This window comes from Jaculus jaculus, chromosome 1 (genome assembly GCF_020740685.1).
Source record: "Jaculus jaculus isolate mJacJac1 chromosome 1, mJacJac1.mat.Y.cur, whole genome shotgun sequence".
NCBI lineage: Eukaryota > Metazoa > Chordata > Mammalia > Rodentia > Dipodidae > Jaculus > Jaculus jaculus.
In genome coordinates, this window is record NC_059102.1 from 96,835,403 (window position 1) to 96,843,711 (window position 8,309).

The 8,309-nt window shown below is 38.5% G+C and overlaps 1 pseudogene; it reads right to left on the minus strand.

The window, feature by feature from the left end:
* Window positions 1-1,488: 1,488 nt before the first annotated feature.
* On the minus strand, window positions 1,489-4,221 carry LOC101597202 (annotated as a pseudogene).
* Window positions 4,222-8,309: the final 4,088 nt, after the last annotated feature.

Genomic DNA, 8,309 nt, shown 5'->3' on the forward strand with positions numbered 1-8,309 from the left:
CTTAAATACTCACTTCTCAAATCACAAAAGTGTAGTAATCTGGAATTATTCTCAAGATTTATAAGCAGTTACAACCAATGATGTTCACCATGAGGCGTACACAACTATACAAAAATAAAGCTCAGTAAAGGAGGACATTGTAAACATTTTACAATGTTTTAAAACAGGAAAGATGCTGAGGATTTTTCTCAGTAGTCACTGACTAGGTAAATGTTAATGTTCACTGTGGTATGAAGAGTAATTTGATCATCTCTGCTCAGATATCTACTAAGGTTATTCAAGAAAGAGGATGGATGAACCAACAGTGGTATTAAACCCCAATCATGTTCAAGATAGGTACAATCCAGAACTGTTAAAGCATTTTCAAACTGGTTTCACTGACACTACAAGTGGTATTAAAAACAAAACAAAAAATACATACAGTTTGCTAGAATTTTACACTAACCATTAGAGGAGGTAGTAACTTAATGTGTCAGAACTTAAAATACATCAGCATACTGTAAACAATTCTAAAACATTGTAATTAACCTTTAAAAACCCATGTAGTGAAAAAGCATTGGAATTTATATAAATAAATTAAAAAAGCAAAAAATAGAACTAATTAGTAAATTTACTCAAATGAAAGAAGTTTAAATATTACAGAAATTAAAAATTTTAGAAATCTATATATAATAAAAAGTGAATATAAATTAGCCAAATCCGTGGACATTTCTAGCTAAACATTCATACAAATACATAATAACCTTTTACCTTTATATAAGGATAAAATAAACATACAAATATAATATGAAGATTCTGGCAAAAAAAAGAGCCACTAAAAATATTCTCAAGTTTAAAAACTGGTGTGGGATACATTTCAATACAGCATCATTTATGAATGCTAAACCCTTGATTTAATTCCATGATTTTATTATGCCAGAGCATTAGGTCTTCCAATTTTTTAAAAAAGATATACTGGTATGATAATACATTGGCTTATTAACAATTAAGGCATTTTGTATGCACAGTATCAGTGTGGGCTAAATCAATTTTATACTGATTATTTACTTTGATGCTTTAAACTTTCAAAGTCTTTTCAACAGAAGTAGCTGCAGACATTGAAGTGTCTTTTTTTTGTGTTATAAAACACAGTAAAATTAATGATTGGATTTTGTAGTTTCTAGTAGTACGCCCTGTCTTATTTTCTCACATAGTGTAAATTGTAGTCTCACGCAGGACCACATGAAGACCCATCAGTTCTCACGCCATGCTGCAGACAGCCATAGAAACTGATGCAGCAACAGCGAACAGCCTCCTGGTGTGTGGTCAGCTCAGGGACTCCGAAGCTGCTCCTTTTGGCTATCTTTCCAATTCACTGTGAAGTAGACTGTTAGGGTTTCATTAGTAGTTTCATCATGTGGCTTTTAAAAGAAAAAAAAAATGATTTGATTTCTTCCATAGTCCACAGTTCTCAGAAGAGAATTACTTTTGAAAATCATTTAATCTGGTGATGTTTTCAATAACCAAAAGCTCTGTAGTAGATGAAATTTCTCAATGCAACTGTAATAAATAAGCATCTACATCCTTAGCTATATTACCAGTATATCCTGGACCCAAAATAAGATGGTTTTCCTATTCCCATAAGCCACTTAACTGTTACTTCAAAATCTTAATATTTCCATCATTATAATTTCCGTTTGGATGATAGTTCTGACCATCACCTTTTTGTTACTGCTTGAAGCCAGTTTAAATCAACTATAACATATTCTTCAAATTTGCTTTTTAATAATGACTTGATAGAGGCAACAAGTCTAAACAGCAGCCAAGTGAGATATATTGCTTTTCTTCCTGTAAACTATTAGTTAGAACAGGAAGGCAATCTATCACAACACCAAGATCTTCTATCATCATCAAATAGGCAACAAGCTCAGTTATACTTCTCTTCCTCCAGAAAGTTCAAGCTACATTTAATCTCAAATTCCTGCTGATTAAAACTTGGGCCATTGTTTCATGGAAGCCTCAGGAAAACACTGTATTTTGATGATGGGCTTTCTGTTTGTGAAGAACCAGAATCACTAGAGTTGACCAAAAATGTCCTTTCCTTTTCTGTCTGTTTCTTCTCTATGTTTGGCCACTGCAAGTTGAGGATCTCTACTTTGCCATTTCATACTGTCATGATGTTCTGTCTTACCATGACCAAAAACAATGGTATCATTAAATCATGGACAGACACCTCTGAAACTATGAGCCCAAGTAAATCTTTGCTCCTTTAAAATTATTTCTCTCAGGTATTTGTCACAATGATCAAAAGATAACATACTTACTTATTATTCTTTGTCTCAGAGATTGTTTCTTTATGGTTACTATGTGGCTTACAAAATATATCTTGATTATTAAAGGTGGATTAAAATGGTTGCAGCTTAATATGACAGCCAGGAACAGAAAAAAGGAACAAAGAAAGATGTAATAATGATAAATTCTTCATTTACATTCTATTGTCTCCTATATTTTGACACTTTATGGATTTTTATATTGATTATTTTTTATGTATTAGTCACTTTAGTTTGTATATGTGTATATGCATGTGGTATGTGTTTATGTGTTAGTTCATGTGTGTATAAATGCTCATGTATGCTTGTGCATGTGGAGGTTGACATCAATTCTCCTCAGTCAATCTCTACCTTATTTTATTTTTTGAGACAGGGTATCTTAGTGAACTAAAACTCACTGATTTGGCCAGATTAGCTAGCTAGTAAGCCCCAGAGATCTGCCCATCTCTGCTTTCCTAGTGCTGAGATTAAAGGCACATGCCACCATGCCCAACTTTTATGTGGGTCCTGGTGACCTGAACTCAGATCCTCTTACTTGCATGGCAAGCAATTTACTCTTTGAGCCTTCTCCTAAGTCTGCAGTTATTATTTGTTAATATTTTAATGAGTTTATTGGCCTTTCTGATAGAGCAAAGGGAAGGGGTTACTTATAGGAGACAAAATAGAATATTGAAAGGACTCATCCCAGCCTGGATAATGACCTCCTTATTGGCTGGCAAGGTGGTGCTCCTTGTACATACTGTATTTCCTTCTGAGGCCATGAGAACTTGTGCATCATTGCATAGAGTTGGCATGAGGTGGCAGAGATCTCAGGTGAGGCTCTCATGAACCTTCCTTACCCCTCTCCTTCTATGGAAGAATGTAAATAGGCTCAATTTGGATAGTCTATTAGTATAGTTACAGCTGCTTCTGATAAAAGATGGCAGTAGTTACTTTTCTCAGAGTACCATGTCATACACTATCCCATTCCTTCCTCTGGCTCTAACATTTTTTTAATTTTGTTTTTTGAGGAAGGGTCTCACTCTGAACCAGGCTGACCTGGAATTCACTATGTAGTCTCAAGGTGGCCTCGAACTCATGGTGATCCTACTACCTCTGCCTCCGGAGTGCTGGGATTAAAGGCATGTGCTGCCATGCCCTGCAGGCTCTTACATTCTTTCTGCCCACTCTTCCACAATGTTCCCTGAGCCTTGGAGGGGGTGATATAGATGCTAGCTCATCTTTCTCCAGCTATGGTTGAGTACTGGGCTATCATGTCACAGCAATAGTCATTTAGCTTCAGGAACCTGGTTGTGATGGTTAAGTTCTGTTGTCAACTTGATCAGTTTAGGAATCCTCAGGTGTTCCTCTTGGTTGGGTCTCTGAAGTTGCTTCCAATAAGAATGGGCTAAAGGAGGAAGTCTTTCCTCCAGAGTGAGCCCTTGACCCAGGGTTGGTAGCCATCCCAAAGAGGGGGTTATATAAGGGAACTTTATGTAAGAGCTCCTTCTTCCTGCCTGGTTTTCTAGTGAGTGCCTTTCCTTGTATGTGTATTTATCCTGTTCAGCTATTCTTTTTCAGCCTTGGAACCAAGTTTATTGTGCCTTCTAGCGTGGACTGAAGACCAGCAGCTCTCCAGAAAGCCTTCAAGCCTTCACTGCTAGATTGGGACTGTTGAGGCATCCAACCACATGGACTGAGCAGCTGCCGCGCTCCTTGACACTCAAGTCTACAGATTGATATTGTTCAACTTCCATAAGCTAATAAAATAAACTTCCCTTTTAATAAAGTTCATTTTATTGGTTTTTCTCCTCTAATGAAGGCTAATACAGAGAATTTGTTGCCAAGAGTGGGGTCTTGTTGCGATGATGCGGACCATGTGGATTTTGGTCTTTTGGAACTTTTGTGGTGAAAGAATATAATAGGGCAGCATGCCGGGTTCATGGCTGAGAGGGACTGTTGGTGACAATTTTTCCCTGAATAGTGCTCTATGGAACCATGAAGGTCATCCTGCAGGAAGAGAGCTTCCAGTTCAGTCTCAGGATGATTTCTCTGTCTTGTGACCAAAGCACGCATGCAGCATCTTTCATGATAGGCCTTTACCATTTAGTTCTTTCATGAAACAAATAGCACAAACAGCAGTAGAAATAGACTTTATTGTTTTGGGGGCCTATGGGGTACCGCTTGCCAACAACTCATAGGGAAGTAACTAGCTCTTAGCCATGGTCCCTTTTTTTTTTTTTTATCAGGTTGCTGCTTGGGTTGTCCATATACCAGGCATCTACAGAAATTGGTCTTCTTTCTCAAACTTTGTCTTGTTTAGCTATAGATTCCATTACTGTAGGATACTTAGTGGCTTTAAAGACACTGGTCCTAATACAGGTTGTGTGACATCAGTGACAATGCTTGCAGACACCATTGCTTCAGATATGTATGTTACCTTTGCAGAGTTTGACTTTGGACCACCTTTATTGATAAGCTGTCTTCACTGTCAAACAGCAGAGTGCATCCTGTCATGGACTTCTTTTCTCCCAATACTCTTTACATACTGGAACTTTTTGCTCAGTTGGCTTGTATCAGAATTTCTAGCTTGACAGGGCACTGAGGTCCATAGGTGTTTGGCTTGTAGCTTGTTCCTAAAGCCCCTTGAGCCTTTTTGTCTCAATCCCACATGAAACCCCTCTTTATCAAATTAGTTAAGGTTTCTCAGTATCCTTTCATATACAGTATATATCTTTTGTTTGTTTGTTTCTTCAAGGTAGGGTCTCACTCTAGCCCAGGCTGACTTAAAATTCACTATGTAGTCTCAGGGTCTCAAACTCACTGCTATCCTCCACCTCTGCCTCGTGAGTGCTGGGATTTACAGGTGTGAACTACCACACCCAGTATAATATGAATCTTTACTGCCAATCCCGGCCCTTGCACCTATGGGGATTTATTTTCCCAACTATATTCCTTCAAGTGTATTTGTATTTATCTCATATGGGTTTTCAAATCTGTAAAACACTCAAAATGTTAGCATCATACAATTACTTATGGTTAAGGTGCAGGTAAGCTGCTTGCCTGCAAAGGCTAATGACCAGAGTTTGATTCCCCAGGACTCATATAAAGCCACATGCACAAAGTGGCACATGCATCTGGAGCTCATGTTTGCAGTGGCAGGAAGCCCTAATACAACTATTCTCTCAGGCTCTCTTTCTATGTTTCTCTACTTGAAAACATATAAATAAAAATATTTAAAATTTTTTTTTAAAAGGTGGCAGGATCTCTTAAGGCTCATCACCATCTATTCTAAGTAAATGGTAAATAGTCTCCAGTATCAATAGCTAAGGGATACTACAACAAAAGTGTTAGCAAGGTTCAATGCAACAGGTGAAGTTTCCATTACTTGTATCAATTGTTTCCTAAAAGGAACAATGTTTCCTAGAAAGATCAATGTTGGGAACAGCTCTCTGTAATCTGTAATAATCTCTATGAGTTTGCCCTTATCCTGGGATGCTTCCCTGGGGCTACCTTATATCTCACCACCCCTAAGGGGCTCTGAGGGACAGGCTTAAACTGTCACTACAGTGCCATGCCCAGCCCAGGCCAAAGGGAAGTAAGCCTGCTTGGCTGGCTGCTCAGTCTGTCTCCCCAGGTTGGATAGGCTCTAGGCTAGAATTTCTCCTCCATTGGCCGCTCCTGGTTGCTATGAAGGACCCAGCCTAAGTGAAAAAACTCCATCTTAGTGTACTGTTTTTACAGAAGGGAACTTAACATGGTTTATTCTGGGGAGATAAATTCCTACCTCTAGGACAAGTTTACTCCTCACCTGCCTCACTTTATCATTTACGCATTCTAACAACTGTTCTTCAGGTTTTAGAGTCTTCCAGAAGTCACAAGCATATCATGTGGCTTTCTCTCATTTTTTCCCCTACGAACCTTCATGCAGGTCTTGCCACATTTGCTTTCAGGTAATGCAGAGAACTCTCAGGCTCAGTTTGTGAATGGATGTAGAATGCTAACTCACATTGAGTTTCACAACATGCTGTCCCCATCCCATGTAGCTCTCAAAGAAAGAGACAGAGAGAGAGAGACAGAGAGAGGGAGGGAGGGAGGGAGGGAGAGAGAGAGAGAGAGAGAGAGAGAGAGAGAGAGAGAGAGAGAGAGAGAGAGAGAGAGAGAAAGAGAGAAAGAAAGACTGGCTGCTTCAGATTCAGGTTCTCTGACTACACTTCTATTGTGTACTCTTGAGTATGCCGTGATCCATTCTGCTCTTCTTATTTCCTTTTCTTTTCTCTTCTTTTCCTTCAGTTTTCCTTCTTTAGACATTTCAAGGCTACATGAGACCCTGTGTCAAAAATGAATGACTAGTGATGGAGAGATTGCTTAATGGTTAAAGAGTTTGCCTACAAAGCCAAAGGACCCAGGTTAGATGCCACTTTGGCTTACATGGATACTGGGGAGTTGAACCTGGGTCCTTATGCTTCATAGATAAGCATCTTCACTGCTAAGCCATCACTCCAGTTCCATTTATTTGATTTTTTAAAAGACTTTTGAGGAGGTAGCTTAGTAGTAGAATATTTGCCCAGTATGTGGGATGTGAGGCCCTGGGGTCCATTCCCATGTGCTTCCTTTTCACTGGCTCAGACCTACTCTCTCTGAAACTTCAGTAGCACTCCTGTAAGCAGTTACAGTTAACTGCAGAAACAATTAACACTCATAAGGAATATGACTGTGGTGTTGGTGGGCCTGGTGGCAATAGAGCCATCTTGGTCCATTCATGGGAAATGTTTGCTAGTGTATATAGCAAATGCTATTTAGTGAGTCAGGAGTCAGAGTGGCTTGGCCTAATGGTCCAGGAGCCTTCAACTATCTCCTTCTCGCAACTGTCTTCATCCATTGCAGATGCAGCTTCTAATCTACCCCCTTCCTTAGAAGTCTCTACTTCCTTTCTTATTGTCTTGGATGTTGTTTCTCATTCTTGTGATTTGTTTTTTGTGTTGTTGTTGTTTTTTGCCATGGTAGGGTCTCATTCTTGCTCAGGCTGTCACTAAACACTATGTTGTAGTATTATGTGGGCTTTATAAAATTATATCTGTATTCTTAGGGAATTTTTTAAACTCAACATTATATTCCAAGATTCTTTTATATTGGTGCATGCAGATGAAATTAGCTTAGATTTACTGCTGTATTAACAGTAGCTTATTCATTTCATTTTATATGTATTTATAAATAAAGTTCCTATCCACAACTCTCGTGAATCTTTATTTTTTTTATTTGATATTTGTTTGTTTTTGAGGTAGGATTTCATCTGGCTCAGGCTGACCTGGAATTCACAATTTAGTCTCAGGGTGGCCTTGAACTCACAGCAATCCTCCTACCTCTGCCTCCCAAGTGCTGGGATTAAAGGTGTGTACCAACATGCCCAGCCTGATACACACATGTGACAGATTTTCTAGATATATACTTAGCAGCAAAATGTAATGAAAGGTCCACAAACATTAAAATTAATAAAATGGCACCAAATTGTCTCATGAAATATCTGCACCAACTTAAGTTATCAGTATATGACTCCCCATTGACTATATGTTTATGTTGATAGTCTTAAATGTCGTAAATTTTGCAATCCTCTTACATGTGTAATATTATTTCTCTTTAGTCTTAATTTACATTCTCATAATTTATAATGAAGTTGAGAAGCATTTTATAGTTTTATGGCCAAATATTGCTTTCTATTGTATGAAATGCTTATTTTGCTCATTTTCACTTGTTAAGAATTCCTTACATATTTTGGACTCTGGTCCTTTATTAAAAATGTATTATAGGGCTGGAGGGATTGCTTAGTGGTTAAGGTATTTGCCTGCAAAGCCAAAGGACCCAGGTTTGGTTCTCTAGGACCCACATTAGCCAGATACACAAGGGGCGCATGTGCCTGGAGTTTGTTTGCAGTGGCTGGATGCCCTGGTGTGCCCATTCTCTGTCTGTCTGTCTGTCTCTCCCTCTCTCCCTCTTTCTCTTTCAAATAAATAAATAAATAAA